This window comes from Protopterus annectens, chromosome 2.part0 (assembly GCF_019279795.1).
Source record: "Protopterus annectens isolate FY-2018-M chromosome 2.part0, PAN1.0, whole genome shotgun sequence".
Classification (NCBI taxonomy): domain Eukaryota; kingdom Metazoa; phylum Chordata; order Ceratodontiformes; family Protopteridae; genus Protopterus; species Protopterus annectens.
Window position 1 is genome coordinate 700,080,838 of NC_056728.1, and position 22,637 is coordinate 700,103,474.

Consider the following 22,637-nt stretch of genomic DNA (forward strand, 5'->3'; position numbering starts at 1 on the left):
GTTCCTGTAAGGTAGATGTCATCATTTACAGTTCTGTTTTTCAAAGCAGCATCTGGATGAGAATTCCTTGAGTTGGTCATATTCAGTGATTCAATATATCTCCAAGTTACTTAGGTTCATAGGTTCATAGATTAGTACTAAGCTAACTGCCCTTGCGAGCCATTTTAAGCCTAGCCAATTATCCCTTGTGAGACTCAAACCCCACACCTTGTGTTTGTAAGGCAAACACCTTAACCATTAGGCCACCCTCAGAAAAAATGTTTGTATATCTCCACCAAAATTGATATTTATGTAGTTTAGTAGTTTATCTATAGATTTCTGATGTTTTAACCTTGAAAAGAATAAAATGTTCCTGCTATTATTTTACTAGTTTATGGAGCTCTCAAAATTCACTGCTCTCAGATGGCCATCTAGGCTTAGGCACCGCCCCTATCATGTCTTTTTTGATGTTTTGGGTTCAGTTTGCACCCTGTTCTAGATTTAAATAGATTCTCCCCACCTGTGCTAACTGGCCAATGTAAGCTGGTCAATTAGAATGATGGAGAGAAGCACTAATTTTGACACATGATAAAGCTGCACATAAAAACACTTAATTGCCACCTCATTACCTCTGTCACACCTAACCACATGAGTGTTCTCCTTAGCAGCTAATGTGTCACATTAACAAAGGTACCCACCTACATGTGCACACATGCATGCAGTCAGAGAGACACACACACACACACACACACACACACACACACACACATGTGCAAAACACACGCACACATACAGAGAGTCTGCATCACTTATCTCTTCTAGTGCAGTGCTCCTAGAGAGAGAGAGAGAGAGAGAGAGAGAGAGAGAGAGAGACACACACACACACACACACACACACACACACACACACACACACACACACACACACACACACACACACACACACACACACACACTCCCCTGTACTTACTGTAAGTAATCCCATAGGAGTGAATAAGTGAACAGTTGCTTTTTCTTCCTATAACAAAATTAACTCCATCAAAAAATTCTTTGAATCACTTAACAAAGTTAATAGGGAGCCATGGACATTTCCAGGTAATACCACATGACAAATTAGTATTAGCCACTCTTTCAGACTGCCACATTAGCATGCAGCTTCCCCATCAAAACAGCTCTCTGCACCAATTTCCCTTGTTTCCTTTTTTGTTTATGAATGATGGAGATGTCTGCATGCATTGTTTTGTCCATCTTGCATAAGTATTCACACTCATTTACTTGCAAGGGCTGAGAAGTGCTAGGCTATAGCAGGGCACTGGGTGTACTGCCTCTGAATCCCATTCATGAAATCAAAGCAGTAATATTATCTCTGAATCAGAAAGACTTACTGCAGTGTGGAAACATTGTAAGAAAAGGCTTCTAAAACACAAGAACCCTGTCTGAACCCTATTATCTTATCTTAGCTTATCAGACAAATATGCCTACATAATTCTGTAGCACATACTTCAATTTAATTTACATATAACCACAACACATCCTAGGTAACCATAAACACTTACCTCCTTTAAAGACATGTAATTTATTTCTATTTATTTACACTGTGGTTTCAGTACTGCATCACACATATGTTAATTTTCATGGTAAGGTATTCCATCTGCAACACATAGTTTCATCACACCTTTCTGCTATCTGTAAGTCCTGTGTTGCTGCAGTTTGCATGAAAATATATAAGTCTATATATTTATGAAGACAATGAGGTATTTTGGGGTCAGTATGGCATGATATAATATTAGGATGCTATAACTGAAGAAAATTTTCAAATGGCTGTCTTTAGCCACAAAATAAAAAATAAAATAACATTCCGGGGATTCAGTAATATGCACGTACTCATCATGCTAAGCTTACACACCCTGTTCATGTTAGCTGAATATGCAAGACACTATGCAAGCTTATACATTCAGCAGCAGCTGCTCATGGCCAAAGTACCTGCTAGCAGCTACAAACACATGCACAGAGGCTCAAGCAGACAACGTAAGCAGCAGATTTTAACTACACATAACTCTAGTACGCAACATAAGACAAAGCTAGGAGAACTCAAATGGCATAATTAAGAGGCAGAGGAAGCTAAATGAGGAAAGTGTACTTAAATACAATTAGATTAGTACACAAATAGCAGTAATTAAATATTTTTTATCCTTACATGTAATCCTATTCACATAGGGACACATACATAAATAAAATGAAAAGCTGAAACGGATGTGAGAAAGAGACACACACAAAGCTACGGTGTAATAAAGGGAGTTAGTGTGATACACATAATTTTTTTTTAAACTACTGAGTCGACATAGCAGTTAGCAAGGACAGCAGATGCATTAGGGGACATTTCCATACATGGCAGTTATTGCACATCAGATGTGTATCTAGAAAGTTATCCGTTGTAACCAACAGTGTGCTGTATTCCCCTCCTATCATATAAAACGATAAATGAACCCTTCAGCTGTTGCCTTATGCACATCAGAAATGGACTGTTTTTTTGCCATCTGTTGTCACTTGTAATCATAAAAAGAGTATTGTAAAGTTAAACATTTATTAGCCAAGAATATGTTGTATATTAATGCAAATTATATCATTGGTATATACATTTGGACGTGTATAAGCTAAATATACAGTTGCCACTATACATTTTCTGTGGCATGCTCAGTAATATTTGTGTTACTCACAGCATTATATTGAAAATGCCTAGCTATATCTGTGTGGCAGGTGTATGGACGTACTCTGCCATTGCAATGTATACTGTAGGACTGATCAAAGGTTATTACTGGCATCTATATGACTGATGTCATAACACATGTTAAAGAATTGTGAAATTTTTCATTGCTTTATGTGTATGAAGGAAACAATACTGATTTTGGTTATGTCAGTGCACACACACCTGTCACAATGTAGGGATATGTAGAAAAGTCATAGGCACCTGGGCAATCATTTCAATAACAGTAATTAGGTGATGAAAAAAGAAATTGTTTCAGCAACCTGCATGCTATGAATTGTAATTAGTTTATGACTGTTCATGCATGCTGTGTATGTATGTAGCAAAATACAGAAGGACATGACACATACACAAAATATGTGTCACATTGACCAGGATACAAACGGAATAATGAACCGATATACCTATTAACAGTTGTCTAACTATAGCTGATGTGACATAAGTACATGGAAAATAAAGCATGGTCATGTGACATATGTAAACATGCCCATAAATCTAGATGCAACTCAAGTGTAGTCAGTCCCCTGACAAATGGATTTTGTCTCTGATGGAATGATATATATCAATATGCATAGGATGTACTTATGTGTATAACACAAATGGATAGGTATCCCAAACAAGACTTGGGCAAAATAAAATTCCATCAGCATTATGCTGTTATTACATCAGCTACTGGGCAAATGTAGCAAATGTCATGTGACAATTGCAGTTGTGTTAGTGGAATCAATGACAAGACATGTGTCCTTCCTGGTAAAAGTACCACACCATACATGTTGACTTAAATAAGTGCATCAAAATACATATGTGCATGCAGTATATTGGAACTGATATTTAGCCCTGAAATGAGCCTTGTTAAAAACATTACTAAGACCTGTATGACACTACAGTAGCATACATTACACCCAGGTGAAACATTAACTTGTATTAGTAAGTCACCTGTTGAAGATTTACATTGCACATGCATCACCTGTACACTGGTCTGTGACAAATGTTGTTACCCTCCACCTATATGTAGGTCAATAACCATCGCACAGAAGTTGGCAAAACCAACCTTCCAGAGGCTAATTTTATTACATTCTGACAAATAGCAAATGACAACTATATCATAACATTGATTACTTTTTGCTAAACATCACACATCTATTATTTCATTATACTGGGCATACTCATAGAGATGTACAACAATGACTACAATAACATCAACTACCCAATACAATTCCACAAGAAAGTACCATTGCACAGGTCCAATCACACTTTTGCAGCATGGCACACATCAAGAAATGATGTATAAGCACTCATCTCCTATAAAGCCCTAGAATGTGAACAAAATAATTAAATTACACATAAATGTTTGTATGAAGTCTTGCAATATGTGTTATTATTATTGGAGAAATTAATAATGCCTATAAACATTCACTGACATACTCAGCAGTTACATCTTACCAGGCAAACACATGCTGAGGACAAATTTAAGAGGGCTGTGTATCACTACTGATGCCACAGAAAGAGGCATATTTAATGTGTCATGAAGAACACATTTGGAGGGATTACCTCACTATCATATTGTATTGGTTATGGCTCCCTTAACAAGGATTGTGAGACCTAAATAATATGCCCCTCTTAACGTGCCATGTCTGTATTCTTTGCCTAAGCCACTGCTGGCTATCACAATTGTCTGACAACCAGATCTTTCCAGATTCAAACCCCTGCCAATCATGCTACACACTCTACAGAGTTTTGTATTATATGTGTCTGCCACAGGAGAGAGTATTGGAGGTTGTCACAAATAATAAACTTCAAGGTGTGAAATAAGAAAGGCTTTTGGTGTTAATTTTTCCGATGCATTTATATGACAGATAGGTTCATAGATTAGTACTAGGCTAACTGCCCTTGCAAGACATTTTAAGCCTAGCCAATTATCCCCAGTGAGATTCAAACCCTGTACCTTGTGTTTGTAAAGCAAACACCTTAACCATTAGGCCACCCTCCCACCCTATATGAAAGGGATGTGGGTATGTTACTGTTCAAACAGCTGTGAACAATCCAGTATTGCTGTTAGTTGGAGTTGAACAGCCACCTCCATAAGTTTACAAGCTACAGAAGTGTGAATTAACCTCATGTACTGCAGGCAAAATCTTAACATAACTGTGAGACAGAGCATATTTGAATGCATGACATCATCACTGTGTTCGAAAAGCAGTTGTTTTTTTTTTGTTTTTTTTTGAGGCAAAAGTTAAGTAAACATTAAAACTGATGGATGTATTTCATCTATAGCAGTATACTGACACACACTGATAATATTCAGTTACTGCAGCTTTCAAACACCTACTTATTTGGCCATATAAGCATGCTATTGTGTAGAGTGCACACACCTCAGGAGAAGTTTTACTGCAGTTGTGAAATAGTGTGTATTTGGAAGCATTATATCTTATTGCTGCCAAGCATATACATGCCTGTAAACTGGTTAAAACAGTGGATTGGTCTGTCTATTTTTACATAAAATATTGCATGATGGTAGGTATACCTAAAAACATATGTTGTATAATGCAGTCATCACTGTGACGGTAGAAACACAATCATGCACAATGCATAGATTATCACAGATTCAAACTCACGGCTCACTAAGTCAACTAGCATCGCATCATCCTCACTCCACAGGATAACACTTGCTACTAGTTTAGATAATGCATATTTCAACAAATAGCATCATCACTGTTTAGCAAAGAAGATGCCTGCGCCAAAATGGACAGAAAGTAGTGAAATAAATCTAACCAGCCATACGTGTACATGTATATGTGGGTGAGACCATTCTTACCTACATGTACATTCACACACATACTCTGACATAACTGAGTCTATGGATTAATGTCTGATTTTGAAACCAGTACCTGGCTAGAGAATATTGTATGGAATGTAAGCAAGATGTGTTTGTTTATAACTGTGACAGTGCACATTTGAATGGATGACATCACCATTGTTTTAAGAGTGATTTGTCTGCTAAAAGGGAAGTAAAGTGGTGGGACAGCCCACTACCACTGTAATGCCACACATCATATATGTAGGTGAAGCCATTTCTAAAAAGCATAAGAGAGACCCCCCCACACACACACACACACTAGGATACCCATCTACTTACACAGTTTAGAGAACACAGTATCAACAGAAAGTGCCACAGGAGAAGTCTGACTGCAGCAATGGTATAGTGCAGCTTTGTAAGCAATATCTTAGCACTGTGTTGCACAAAATGTGTTTTGCATAAAAATGCAAGGAATTGATGGGAGCCCTCTCAGTGCACTTTTTCACAAGTCTAATGGCACATGGATCACTTGTTCTAAGGACCTTAATCTGGTAGCAACATCAACAGAACATGCTGGAGTGACATATTTGTCTTCCATAGGTTACCCCACTTTTGGAATAAGCTTCCAATTTATGTTAAGCACATCCCCTCATTGACCCTATTTAAACATAAATTGGATGAGTGGATAGGTAATCAGAAATTTACCCCGGAAGTTCTACCTGTGTTCCTCTTGGTCAGGGACGATGGGTGCTGATATCAGTGACTGCCTCAGGCAGACATTCAGGAGAACAAGGGTTGAAAGTGGCTAGGCTTGTAAGGGCCCTAGAGCCATTAGCCTAATAACCTCCTATGATCCCATGATCCTATGATTATCTTATCATTGTGTTGCACAAAATGTGTTTTGCATAAAAATGCAAGGAATTGGTGGGGAGCCCTCTCCCACAGTAAACATGTCACATAAGTGGAATTGTACACAATGGATCTTTTGATTGAGACAGTTCTACATGGCAGTACAGACACACACACACACACACACAATCACACTATCTAAGCAATGCTGGATTTGAACCACCTATTTGTCTAGTTACACAATCATAAGTACACAGTATTTACCACAAGCACCATAAAAGAAATCGTATAATTCAAGTGTGATACTGAGTACTTTAGAAATGATGACCTCATCAGTGTGTAGCATAACAAATGTTAGTGTTAAAATGTAATACTCTCCTAGTATAAATGTTTCTCCTTAGTGGAAGTGTGCACATCACATCTGTCATTGAATCCATACTTACCTGACACTACAGCAACTCACACAAGTTCAACACTACTGGATTCAAACCACCTACCTTTCAAGTTATAGAATCTAGGCAACACAGTATCAAAAGCAAGCACCATAGAAGACGTTTGATTACAATACTGAGATACTGGACATCTAAAAGGATGACATCAGTATGTTGCACAGAATGCATTTTGGCTAAAAATACAACAGATTGATGGGGGAATCTGCTCCCAGTGTGAATACATCTTGTAACTGGAAGTCTACATAATGGATATTTTGATAAAGAATTTTGGTCTGACAGCACAGACAAATATATACATTCGTACTATTTCAGCAATACTGGGTATGAACCACTTACTTTTCTAGCTACATAATCTAGAGAATGCAAAATCAACTACAAGAGCCACAGGAGAAGTCTGACTCCAACACTGAGAGAGTGCACTTTTGAAAGAAATACCTCTGCAGTATGTTGCAGAGAAGATAGTTGAGATAACATATGGATAAAGTGAGTGGGAACACTCTCCCAGTTTAAATGTTTCTCCTGAGTGGAAGTGTACACATCACATCTGTTCTTGAGGCCATACTTACCTGACACTAAAGCCAAACACACACACACACACACACACACACACACACACACACACACACACACACGCACACACGCACACACGCACACACGCACACACGCACACATGTGCACACATTCAAGTTCACCACTGTTAAATTGAAACAGTGTACCTCTTTAGTTACACAATCTAAAGAAAACAATATTAACTGTAAGTGCCACAGCAGAAGTCTGACTTTTATAGTGAGATACTGCACTAATGAAAGGGTGACATCATCCGTGTGCTGCAGAGAAGATGTTTGTGGGATAAAGTGTAGAGGGAGCTGTATCCAAAGTTGAAGTTTTCTCCTGACTAGAAGTGGACACATCACATCTATTGTTGAAGCAAAACTTACCTGACACTATAGCTACAAACACATACACACACTCAGGCATGATAGTCAATCTCTGCTGTTTTTGAGCACATGCCTATCAAATTATACAATCTAGAGTCCATTGTATTAACCACATGTGCCACAGGAGAAGTCTGACTTTAAATGGGTGATAACACACATCTCTAAGGATTACCACATCAATGTGTTGCAGGGAAGCATGCAGTATGCAATACAGGTTTGGATAAAAATGCACGTGTTTGTTAACAAGCAGACATTTCAGCAATGCATTTATCACATGTAAATACATACTGCTCATTTAACTTATCAATCCTGTCATCCATGCACATTGTGGTAATGTGAGGGACATATAGCTGTTTTACACTATGGTGTATGGGTGACAACTACAATTGTGAAACAGTGGATTAACGCGCAAACATTCCTGAGTGTTCAGGTCAGAAGGACTGTATATAAATAGTACTCATTTGTTGTGTAATTCTAAATATTTCTCATGCTTGGACAATGTGCAGTGAAAATACAAACAGACATGTCAAACATATGACAGAGCACAGCTAAATTCCACCAAGGAAGTATGTGTGAAATGGTCCCACACCTTTGGACATCATTTGCAAGTCTAAATGTGTTAGGGTGCAGACATACAGAAGTGTTCAGCCAACATCACAGTCAACCCCACATATTTAGTACTATAGTCCATTGCAACATACAAAAGTAATACAAGCCACTCAAATTATTTTTTTTTCCAAAATGTCTCCCTGAACCTCACGACAGACAGGTTAATTTGCATGACTGATGGCAAAGTATAAGCACATGCGTAATTACATTCAGAGGTTTTGAATTCTGAATGGGAATAAACAGTACTCTATTGTGCTCCATGCTAACCTTTCAGCAAATGAGGAGTATAGACATACAAACAGTTATGATTCTGATCCAGTTCAGAACAGCTGTGTGTAATGTTAATGTTTTATATATTATGATTTACACAGTCATGATAATTGCAGTACATTACTCATTATATGGATACTACAGGTGTATCTGTACACAGCCCTCATCAGATCTGGTGACTGCATGTGTTTAAAGCATGTTGTACTGCTTCTTATGCAATTGTATGTGTTTGTATGACAATTCTGGGTAATGCAGTCACTACATGATAACAGTCATGCAGGTGTCAAAATGAACAGAGCTCAGAACATGCACGGATGCAGAACACAGTTTATCCTATCCCCCTGTGTGTGCATAGCAGCAATGTTTTCCACATGTGCCCAGTGCTTGTTAAAACATAATGCCTTGATTGTACCTAATGTATTGTACATCTTTCTGGGAAGGTATGATCATTTTGTGAATGATTATGACACACATAAAGGAGCAAACCTGTTAATGCTGTTAGAATCCCGAACTATGGAAACAGTATGAAGCAAGGAATTTAGTGGGCAGCACACCTCATAACTCTAGTCAAGATGCAACATCCCATTAAGTGTGCATTCAACTCTTTATTAGGGTTAAAACCAGAACGTAGTGCCACACTGAAAGAAAAATGAAGTTAAGCACTTTTTGTCTGGTTTAATGACCAAACTTCTTTAAACGACTTGTCTGAAGAAGTTTGGTCTTTGCACCAGACGAAAAGCACTTAAACTTCATTTTTCTTTCAGTGCTGCACTACGTTCTGGTTTTAACCTTAATAAATAGCTGAATAGCTGAAGATTTCCTGGGTGCTTGAAGTGCTTTGTCCTGCATTTTTTGTTTGTTCAACAGTTTGTGGTGTTGTTTCGATTTTTTTGCATTCAACTCTGCAGCCTGTTCAAGATATGAAAATAACTGTCTCCTGTTACCACTATCAGTTGCGTTCTGTAGTGCAGTGAGGCTAAGCACAAGAGCACAATGGCCAGCAGACTAGTGCAGCTGAAGGCAAAAACTCACAAGTTTGTGCCATAGGCCAAAATCCGACATTAACCATCAGTAACTATTGTTGCTCAGTGCCAGGCATCATGGAAATGTTGAGGAAAAAGAATGATACCACAGATGGGGGCAGAGAGAAAGACAGGGGGACAGGGACACCAACATAAAACATTTTTGTTCATAGGCCATTTCTGTGTGTTACTGTTAAATTTGTCATCATAATTATTCTGTCATGCTCTCTACAATAAAATGCTTCCAATAGGGAGCAAGCAGATTAAGAGAGAGGTAGGATAATGGTGCATCAATAAAATATGTACCCAACAGTTACACACAAAATAGTCATATAAAAACAGCCAGTAAGAATTTGACATACTTCTGTATTAGAACCCTTGACACCATATAACACACATAGACCAACCTGCTCTGATGCTCTACAAATCAATCTTTCCAAACCTCAAAGACCTCTTAACCCTATAAATGGTAACACCTATTCTCAGCAATCTCTAAAGCACTCACCAAAACAAACACCAAGCATCACACATATTCCTACACCTAGTAGAGCCAGAAGATAATAGTTAGTGGCTTCGCTGGAGCTAGGATCTGCCAAGTTACACATGGACTCAAGTCACTATACCACAGGTACCAGTATGTTTCTATAATAGTTCCTGCAGGAGTTAGTGACCTCAGACTTATGAAGAGAGACATTGTTGATCTCTCTGAACATATGTCTCAGGCAGGTATGTGCCTTGCACTGAGCAGCATTCTACCCTCAGCAAGGAAGATGCTGCAGTATGAATAAAAGATGACTGACTTCAATAATTGGCTTAGTTTCTGGTGTTTTTCCAGGCTTTTCAATGTTTGTCATCATAGGAGGACATGGTTAACAGATCACAGTGCTTTGCAAAGGATGGTCCACACCTGTGTCCCTCAGCTTCCAAATATTGGCTAAAACATTATCCACCCTCTTAGGACCTTTTGTAAGCAATGACAAACTGACAAACAAATTGATATAGCAAATAGAACCCAAAGAAACCTAAAGATGTTACTGTTCAATGCTAGGAACCTAAATAAGAAACTTCACTCCCTACAAGCTCTCCTCATTCTGAAGAATATAGACATCTGTGCTGTTGCTGAGACATGGTTTAAATCTACACAAAGTACTCCGGCAGTGCAAGGCTTTAGTGCCTTCCACACATTTAGACCATCAGCTGCACAGATGGGGACAAAAAAGTGAAGGAGTCTCAATGCATATTAGAAACATGCATAAGTATATGTTGTTTAAACAGGGTGATGCCCTGGAATTTTTCAACATGCAAATCATCACAGACAAAGTCCCATACCTTTGCAATCCTAGCAAGCTATAGGTTTCCCTCTATATCCCAAGAATCCCATAGCTCATACCTAGACCTACTGGAGACATACTTTAACTACCCCTCTATAGACATAGAAACATACACTGCCTCATACTTGCAGGCACAATGATTCCTGGACATTATTAACACAAATACCCTTGACAAATAGTGCTCACACCCACCACAGGTTCATACATACTACACCTGGTACTGACCGATATGGGAGGGTGCTGTGCCTCCCATGTCACATCTTCACTGGTGAGGTCAAACCATGACTTTCAAAATAAAAATCATCTCAGTGGCCCCCTTAAACCCTGTAATAGTTAAAAACTATTCCAAAGGAAACTACACCCTATTAATTGATAGTTCATTAAACTTCAATGGCTATCCCAACCCCAAGTTCACAACCACCTATGTGGAATTGTTCGCAGAGACCCTATATAACCATGTAAATGGCTGTATAGAGGCTGCTGTGTTTACTAGAGGTAAGCAGAAAACAAACTCTAAAAACAAACTGCACTGGTGTTTTCCTAACCTTAATAAGGTAAGTAACAAAAGGAAAAAACTCAAGGCTAAAATCAAGAAGCTTAACTCCCATAATGATAGGAGCTCTCTAAACTAAACAGGAAGCTAAGATGACTAATTAAGTCCAACAAGGCCAATTAAGAGGTCATGATAGCCTCACAGGCTAAAGACAAGCAGAAGGCCTTCTACGGCTATGTTAGAAATCTGAAAGGCAGCACACAGCAGTGTGTTGACCTGGTGGGCAATGGTGCCATCTTCACTGAGTAGACTGACATAGTGAATTTGTTGGCTGACAAATTCATCTCAGATTTTATCCTAGATCCCTCTCCCCCCGCCTCCCTCCATGAAATGCCTAGCAGTATAACTCCCCCAGCTATTAACATGGAGCAGATCCTGGCAGCACTCACTAAGGTCAAAAACACAGCCTCAGTGGGCCCTGACAATATCCTGGGATGCTTGCTTAATAGCTGTAAACATGACTTATCAGAAACGTGAGTTACTTTTCAACTATAGCCTCAAAACAGGCTTTGTACCACAAGAAAGAGGGACTGCAATGGTTATCCCACTTCACAAGGGTGGACCATCAACTGACCTAAGAAACTACAGCCCTATTAGTCTGACTAGTCTAATATGCAATGCCATGGAATTAATTATTGCAGAAATGATCAGCAAAGATATAGGCAGACTTCTGTCCCTGGACCCATTCCAGTTTGGCTTTGGTTAGAGAAGATTATGCCTACCAAACCTGGTGAACCTCTTCGAGTAGGTTAATTAGACTATGTATAAGGGGAAAATGATGCATACTACCTACCTGGGCCTGCCTGAGGCATTCAACATAACACCTCACTCTGGTATAGTTAACAAACTTACTGAACATGGCATAAATCCCTACATATCACAGTGGATTTCCAGCTGACTTACAGGCAGGATTTATGAAGACAAGACTGGTGAGACCATCTCAGGGATCCTTGTGGGGATTGCTACTGTTTGGCATTTACTTTCCAGAGGTAAGACTAATGTTAAGGGCCTTTGGCTTACCAAGTTTGCAGATGACTACAAATTGGGAGCTATCATAGATTCCCCTCATGACATAAACATCTTACAAGGTCTAACACAGACAAATGACAAGTGCCAAACTTGTGGACTAAAACTCAATGCCAAGAAATAACTTATAGTGCCTTTTGGAAAATCTGCCACCCAAGCTAATTACTCCATTGATAAGGCACTCTTATTTATTTATTTAAATTTGTTGACCGGGAGTGTCCGACTGGATGTAGGTCCATTTTCAGCAGAGGCCCAGGGAGAAAAGCTCCACAGTAAAATAAACAGACAGTAGTTACAGTGGATTACATAGCGATTAACAATGTAACATAGCAATTACTTACAACATATTTACAGATGAAGAACATAGTACATCAGTAGACAACTAGAATCTTTATCTGTGAAGTATATAACAGACATTAACAAATGTTACAATGAGAAGTTCCTGCTGTATGATATGTACTAGGCTTATGAGCATCTGAGCTTGCTATAATCAAGGTAGTTAGTGGAGTGGAAAGAAAGGTAGTGGTTGGATGGGGTGGATGATATTAGAGTGGGAGTTGCAAGGGCATAGCCAGCATGTTTTTAGGTGTGCCTTTAGTAAAGTTTTGAAGTGGGTGCACGATGGTACAAAGGTAATTGTGGGTGGGAGTGAGTTCCATAATTTGGCTATGGCGCAAGAGAATAGTGCTTCACCAGCAGAGTTATTGGTTTTAGTGATCTGCAAGTGATTTTTGTTGCTGGATTTTAGTGGTCTGGTGGTGTGATAGGGTTGGAGTAGATTCTGGAGGGATGGGACATTTAGTGGATGGTTTACTAGTTTGTGGGCGAGTGAGAGTTGATACCACTGAAGGCGGTGAGGGAGTTCAAGCCAGCCCAGTTCAGCAAGTGAGAGACAGTGGTGACTATGGTAGGATGCCCCTGTGGCAAATTTGGCGATTTTGTTGTAGCAGGTCTCTAGCTTGTTTAGATCACATTGCCTTAGGTTGGTATATATTGGAGAGGCATAAAGTAGGGTGGAGATAAGGTGGGAATTTGCTATTGAAATCTTTGCTGCTTTGGTGAGAAATTGCTTATTTCTGTATAACGCTCCTAGTTTTTTGTGGACTTTTTTTATGGTCATAGATATGTGAATGTCAAAGTTTAGTTTATTGTCTATTTCCACTCCTAGCAATTTGGTGTGTTCAGTTGGGTATATAGTGGTGTTGTCTTTTGCTGTGATGTTAAAGTGGGAGTTGTTTTAAGTATGTTTGGTGGGTTGGAAGATGAGTAGTTTAGTTTTGTTTGGGTTGAGTATTAATTGGGCATTGGATAACCATGTTTCAACAGAGGAAAAGGCTTCCTGTGTGACTTTTTGCAGTTTTGGTAGGGACTGGGCTGAGCAGATGATGGTCGATTCATCTGCGTATTGTATGAGTGTGCCATGTTTGGTGGCAGAGGCTAGATTATTGGTGTAAACAGAGAAGAGTAGGGGTCCAAGGATGGATCCTTGGGGAACCCCTATGGAGACAGGTAGTTGGGGAGATATGTCATTCTGCCATACAACGGATTGCTGGCGGTCAGACAGGTAACTCTGAAACCAGTTGTTGACTGATCGTGAGAAGGATAGGTTATTGAGGACAGAGATAAGTTGTTTGTGTGGGACCATGTCAAATGCTTTAGATAGGTCTAGGAAAGTAGCAGAGGAGAGATAGCCATTGTTTTTATGCTGAAGGGTAGTGTTAGTAAAGGAGAGTAAGGCAGTGGTGACTTTTAAGTGGTTTTTTTGGCAACTTTTAAGAGTTGATCGAATAGTCAGTGAGCTGGGAACACATATAGACAGTAATCTGGCCTTTGACCAACATGTGGCCAATGTAGTAATAAAATCATTTTATGTCACCAAACGTATAAGTGAGGGCATAGCATCCAGATCCAAGAAAGTCATTGTGCCACTTTATTTAGCCCTTATCTGACCAATCATTTAGTATAATACTCCCTTTGGCATGTACCTGACCAAACATATGCAATGGTTGGAATGCCCACAAAGGTTCCTTTACTGGGACAATCTGGGGTATAAACACATTGTCCTATATGGATCACCTTAAAGCCCTGTCTTTATACCCTGTCTCCTACAAGTTACTAAGAGGTGATATATGCCTGGCACACAAGGCATCCTTAGCTCCAGCTCTGAATGATCTTTTGCACATCCACAAAATGAACACCCTCAGAACCACTAGATCCAAGGATTTAAATGTTGCTTGTGACATAAATAAGACTTGTTGATGAGACAGATATGTGTCTGAGAGAATCCCCATGCTTTGGAACAGGTTCCCCATCCATGTCAAGCAGCATGCAGTCCTAACCCTACTTAAGTGTAATCTTGACGGATGGTAAATCAGAAATTTACCAGGTGTCTAGCCCCCATGTCTCTGATAGACAGATGCAGACAGTAATGCCAAAACTAACACCCCCTACATAACTTCTAGAAACTTCCTAACTAACTTACCCCTCCTAATAAATGCTCATGATATATAGGGACAAAATTAGGTTGAACTGGACAGTTAGGCTTATAAAGGCCCTGGTGGTCATTGTCCTAGTATATAACTATGAAGCTATGAACCCGTGAACCTGTGCAAAAATTAGTCTATAGACCTGAGCATTACCACAGCAGACCACATAGGAAATCCTATGTTCACAAAGTTAAAATTGCATATTTGAAGGGAGAGAGAGAACAGACAGCATAGGAGAATGTAGGCATGAGGCTTCATCATAGTAATGACAAAGGTAAACTCCCATAAGGTAGGCACTACATCCAGCAGCCTAATAAATATGCAAGAGTAAAAAGTGAGGAGACAGAAGAGGGGAAGAGAGAGAGATAGAAACAGGGACAGCGACATACAAATAATTTTGTTTATGGGACATGTCTGACCATCTTTGTGGTGTGTTACTCTTAGGTTTTTCCTCATAATTAGTCTGTCATGCTCTGTACCATAAGGTCTTTCCAACAGGCAGAAAGCAGGGGTAGGAAAGTAAAAGCATGATTAAGAGATAAGCAGGATAATGGTGGGTTAATAACATGTAGCCAACAGTTACACATATACTAGTAATATAAAATTAAATTAAATAATACATTGACATACTTCTGGATTTGAACCCTTGACACTATTTGAAAAGCAGTCTACAGATGTGATTTATTTTCAAGACACCACAGAGGAACTCCTACTTCACAAACTTAAAATCATTTATTTGAAGAGAGTGACAACAGACTGAAGCAAGGGAAAATGTAGACATGAGGATTCATCACAGTACTGACAATTGTAATATCCCATAAGGTGCACATTACATCCACCAGCCTACTAAATAAATGTTAGAGTAAATGTCTCACAATAGTCTCTTCTGTCTGTATTTCTATGGTGCAGTGGGGTTAAGTACATTTACAAGAAAATAACTGTTCTAGCGTGGTCTAAAGCAAAAACTCAACGGTTTTTGTCATAGGACTTGAAGCTCCATTTACCATCACTTAGCACTGGTGCATAATACCACGTTGTTTGTCTTTCGGCTTTTTCCCGGTAAGGGGTCACCATAGCGGAACTCCGGTCCACTAATGATTGGCAGTAGATTTTTACGAAATGCTGAGGTGCTAGCTCAATGCCCAACCTTCAACGAAGGCATGCCCATTTATGCACGCATGTCTTTCGAACGCTACCCAACCGCGGGGAGGACATGCAGACTCCACACAGATGGCACTGCCAAGCCGAGAATCAAACGGGAGAACCTCTTGCTGTGAGGTAACAATGCTACCGCCCTACCACTGTGGCATGGTGCATGATACCATGTAGCACACAAATGATGAAGACAAAAACTGAAGACTTTTTTTACAGGGCCATTTCTGTCCATTTGTGTTGTATGTGATTTTATTTTTTCACCAGATTAAATGTGCAAAAAGTATTTGATAGGACACTGGTGAAAATGTGAAAATGGTGGGCAAGCAGAGAACAGAACACAGGAATAAGAACACAGGAATATGTAGGATTATGGTGGGAGAGCACCATAGTTATCCATTCCTTCACAAGACAAAATGTAGACATGTAAACAAAAATCTGATGAATCTGGAGAGTCACCACATCAGGTTTGGGTGACAACAACAGAATAATGTCATGAGGTCAATTGGGCCAAATTATGTGTGTCAAGTAGACACATAGGCGAAGTGAAGAGCTATGTATAAGGCATGTATACATACATATATATATATATATATATATATATATATATATATATATATATATATATTTTTTTTTTTTTTAGTGGAACACATGCCTATTTTTTATTGTATTTTTTTGTATAGACAGGACTGTGGGGTAAGGTGCTTTGAAATAAAAGGGCCAGGTAGGTAGGGTAAGTTAGGTAACAGGTGCGGTCATACAAAACATACAAGACAGATAGGGATAGTGATGGACACAAATGTTAGAGGACACCAAAACTCGGGAAAGGTGGGAACATTGAAGGTAAATCCATGTCCAGCTTAAGCACAATGAGAATCTAGTCCTCACAGCTTTAGAACTGTCATTGTGATGCCCATTACTGATACCAATATTTGTTGGCCAACAATATGTGATGTCCCCATACTTGGCCAGTAATCAAGGAGCTTGAATCCTCACTACTGCCACTGGAGAGGGACATACACTTGGAATACAAATGGATAAACCCAGTATTTCCACCTGCAGACCTATCTGCATCAAATACAATTTCACGTAAGAGCACACAGGTAACACACTCAGCTTAAGTTCTAGAAGTCTCTATATCTGTCTCCCTTCAGGCCCCAAATAAGACTTCCCACTGGTACAGCTGTGGGGTTAGGTCCTTAGCCGAATGACCAAGCCAAGTCCTCCAGCACCCTCTCTGTGAATCCATTGCTTCGCTTCTGTGCCCCAAGTAGCTGACACACACACTCTTTAAGATTTAATTTTCACACATGTACACACACACACACGCGCACACACACACACACACACACACACACACACACACACACACACACACACACACACACACACACCTGGGAAAAGGTAGATTTACTGCCACAAGTCAGTTACTATAAGGCTTTTACAAAGGGTATCCAATTATACTGTGCAATATTAATAATAATACAAATGATAGCAGCTGACTAAGACAGCTTGGCCTTCTGGAGTGGACCACACAGTGTCATCAAATAAATATAAGTACTCTCAAAGGTTAGATACTTTCTACAAGGACCCGCCACAATAAAAGTTTAAATATATTTAATAATAAATAATAAAACAGCATTAAAATACTGAATATATATATTCACAGTAAACCATAGAATTCAGATCACGGGGTGGGGGGGTGGGAGGTTGGCATAATGGTTATGGCGTTTACCTTACAGACACAAAGTACAGGGTTCGATTCTCACATGGGGTAACTGGCTAGGCTTAAAATGGCCCACAAGGACAGTTAGCTTAGTACTAATCTATGAACCTATCTATGAACCTATGAACAGGAAATACTAAAAAAAAAACATTGATGGACAGACTCAGACAAATAAAGAAAAACAATATTTAAACTAAGCTTCACTATATTCCTGACTAATCTAGAAGAATTACTGTTCCCTAGTTAAATTACTTACTATCGTGTTTACCTTACAGACACAAAGTACAGGGTTCGATTCTCACATGGGGTAACTGGCTAGGCTTAAAATGGCCCACAAGGACAGTTAGCTTAGTACTAATCTATGAACCTATCTATGAACCTATGAACAGGAAATACTAAAAAAAAACATTGATGGACAGACTCAGACAAATAAAGAAAAACAATATTTAAACTAAGCTTCACTGTATTCCTGACTAATCTAGAAGAATTACTGTTCCCTAGTTAAATTACTTACTATCGTGTTTACCTTACAGACACAAAGTACAGGGTTCGATTCTCACATGGGGTAACTGGCTAGGCTTAAAATGGCCCACAAGGACAGTTAGCTTAGTACTACTCTATGAACCTATCTATGAACCTATGAACAGGAAATACTAAAAAAAAACATTGATGGACAGACTCAGACAAATAAAGAAAAACAATATTTAAACTAAGCTTCACTATATTCCTGACTAATCTAGAAGAATTACTGTTCCCTAGTTAAATTACTTACTATCGCAAGGCAAAATGCTGTGGGTGAGGGTCTTTCTAGTCATGTTCCCCAAAACATAATACTCAGTCTTTTGAGATTTCTCTTTGTAATATCTAAAATATAATTTCCAAGAGGGCTGGCAAAATGACCTCATCTGGTCACCTGACTCTAGGTTCTCACAGTATTCCACAGGAATTTAGCATAGATGGTTATAATACACATATAAATGTTTATGGCAGTTTCCGGTGTTTCCCCTCTTTTTACTGAGGTAATAAACAAAGGCTTTTTGGCAGACCTAGCATCTCAATCCTATTTAGCACTGTGGGATGACATTTTAATGGTTTAACAGATCATTTACATTTCCCTTATTTTTCTTAAAGTAAACTAGCTGGTACATTTAATTCAGTTGCAACAATGCATGTACATTCCTTTTCATTTCAGCAGGGTGCACTGTTGATACATTTTGACACAAGCAAACCTCACAAATACATTTTCAGCACAAGCATCTGTACAAATCAGTTTGATATACAAATGATGTACAGTTCTAATACATTTGTAACACATGCTTTTTGTTTAAATCAATTTGATATTCAAAGGACATATCATTATTTACAAAACTCCAGTTGGCTATGCTGGCACTTGCCCATATCATCACAGTCCTCACTGTCTCCTGTCTCAGTACACTGGGTCAGTGCTGGACATGACATCAGTTTTTCAATTCAATGCAGGACCTTTTCTAATCTGCTAATTTAGGCACTGACTCCTCTCTCCACAATGACTTCCACCAGCCCTGTCAGCTCATGTTGGGTGACAAAATCTCCACCTTCACTATTACAACTGCTCTCAGAGGGCAGGACAGGGGTTGTGAAGGCAACACTGACAGGTTGTGATCCAGATGTGCAGAGTGTCTGAGCTGCCTGTGGTGGTGCCACCTCAGCAACCTGTGGAGGTATGATGGGCCAAACCCTACTGGCCAGTCAACCTTCCTGTGCTAGTGGTCATAATGTTGCAACAATAATGTTCTCCCACCCTCAAAAAACAGATAAAATTGAGGGAGTCAAACATAGATAACATCAATGCCATATCACATTATTATTTTGGTACATAAACAAATATGACATATAACTATGTTCACCTTTGCCACATCCAGATATGATGTGAAAGCATTAATTGTCATTCAATTCATAAATCTCAGTGCTTTTACAAATAATATGAAGATAGTCACTTGAGTAAGCTGTATAGAATATATGCAATCCAATTAAATAAATCCAATTATATCAATGGAATGTTTAATGTAATTTAATATTACAGTAATTCATTTACACATTCTGTTCTTTAATAATAGCTAAATTGATGGGAATTGAAACCATACACAGCTAAGCTGATATATTCAATGACCAATGTAATTATCAAAAGCAAATGGATTGGGCACATCTACTTGATATAAAGGTTTAGGTATGCCTACTCAAGCTGATATGGACTGATGCTCTAAAACGTATGATCTGGCTTGCATTTATACCTGATGCATACTTATCCCGTGCCTCTCTGAGGTGAGTCACTCTCTTCTGATGCATCTTTCTGTTTAAGGAAATTACTTTAGCAGCTGTGTAGAACATAAAAAAGACAAGAAATGGATGCATAATAAATATATGCATTGGTTGGCACATCCATGCTATATCATTGACTGCTGATGGGTCACTCTACTTGCACAACTCAGAGGTGTTTGCAGTCTTAAATTCATCCTCCCATTGGCTCAGAAAGTCCACATTGCTTCTCTTCATGTCACTATAATGGTGATGACATTGTTCCCCAGTGCATGGAATGGCAGTTGCACTGGACACAGTCTTGGCCACTCCATTCCAAGCCTCAGCCTTGTACTGAGACCTGGTATAGTTCTCCTGCAGAACTCTATAGCTGTAGTACTTGACAAGAAGTGCCACAAAGATCCTGGACTCCTCTTCACATCACCTTTGAGCTCTAAATGAAACACCATCCTCACCTTCACCTGCCATGTCTACTGAAATACACCTAGAACTATGTGTCTGAATTGGTGCCCAATTCAGATCTCGCATGTACCATCCTGTGAGCAATAATGCATGACCTTGCCAGCTGTATTTGTGCAATGGAAAGCACAAAAATGGCCTTGTAGAGACATTGGGAATGATTCCTTCAATGATACTTGTTATAATCTTTGTTCAGAGGTAAAATCTTATGAATTGGGACATAACAGGTTGTTGAAACCTACACAATACAAAAATGACTAATAACTTCTGGGAATCGAACCCATGAGGAAAAAAAAAGCTAAAATGGTAAATGCAGCATATAACTGTTATTGCCAAAGAAGAATTTATTTTTTGCAAGTTGTAAGTTGAGGTTTACAAATTTCAAGCTGAATAGAGATGTACTTAAGAGAGGCCTGCATGTGTTTGACTTTAACTATTCGCAATACTAGAATTCTATGTAAAAGGCAGTCTTTGTATTTGTAAACACATTTCATATGGAGTTGCATGACCTGAATAAAACAAGTTAAGTATATCTCATAAATAGTTTACATGACATACTGTCCTGCATACATAATTATTATATCTGATGAGTCATACTGGTTTTAAATACACATCGTGTACTTTATACCTATCCAAGTTCATTTTACATCAACTATCATTATTCTGCTTAACATAATTTCACACAGTATTTGACTTATTTAGCAATCATTAATGATAGTTGTGTTGCCAAATTCATGCCTGCAGTAGTCAGTTATATTTAATGTTACATTAGAAAAAAAATTGTGTGAAAATACTTATTTTGACCCCCCCCCAGTGAAATTACTTATAAACTGTACTCGAACCCTACATTAGCTGTGCTATTTCTTCAAACTCACTGCAAATATACTTAGTGCCACAGAGACATAGTAGACAGGTGCATTTTCTTCACTTATAACTCTCCAGAGTGCCAATTGTAGCACAACCGCACCAGCCTCACTTTTGCTACTGAAGACAGGCCAAATTACATTTTTGATTTTATGCCTTCAGACATGAACCATCATTACACACTGTCAAGTGGTGTGCAAATGTAGAACTAAAAAAATCTAAGTAAAAATAAACCAGTTCTAGGGTGTATCTAACAATGGACAGATAATTTATGGCATTAACATGACACATTAATCCTTTAAAAATCTGCTTGCCACATCAGGACTTGCATTTCTGTTACACATCATCAGGTCTTCAGGTAATGCCAGTTATTGATAAAGGTTATATTAGTTCATTTTTGACATAGCGTATGCAAGTAATAATGGCATTTTAAAGGAAATGAATACTCTCATGATTACTACTTGGGACATTTTGTATGTAATCCAGCATATATTATACATATTTCCACATTCCTCATGTTACTGATTGTCTGTTATCACACTTTACAAACTGCTGTATTTTAAATCATGCATATCAAATGCTGTCATTATTAATAAGAATAGTAACACTTGTAACATCAATGCAGAAGGACTACAGGTAACTTGTTTAGCATTTATTACACAGTCTTAGCCTGTTCAATTCATATATAAAATGTCTGTCAATGCTTACTCTGACCCCCACAAGTAAAAGCATAAGTAGATTTTAACCCGCCATTACCTGTGATGTTGATCCCAACTCATTGTATTTGCAGCTTGTGCCACAGAAATAGGAAGCCAAGAGGTACATTTTCTTCACACAGTGATGTCCACAGTGCTGATGGCAGTGCACCAGTGCCAGTCTCATTTGCACTACTGATGGCATTCCAAATTAAAATTAAAATTTGAGTTTTTGCTTTGGAAAGTGAACCATTGCTCACTACCAGTGACTACTGACAGTCAACAGTCTGCAGTGCCAAATGGTATGCAAAGGATGAAGCAAAAATAAATGCATAAAAAGATTTTAAAATGTATCTTTGTAATGTTTTCA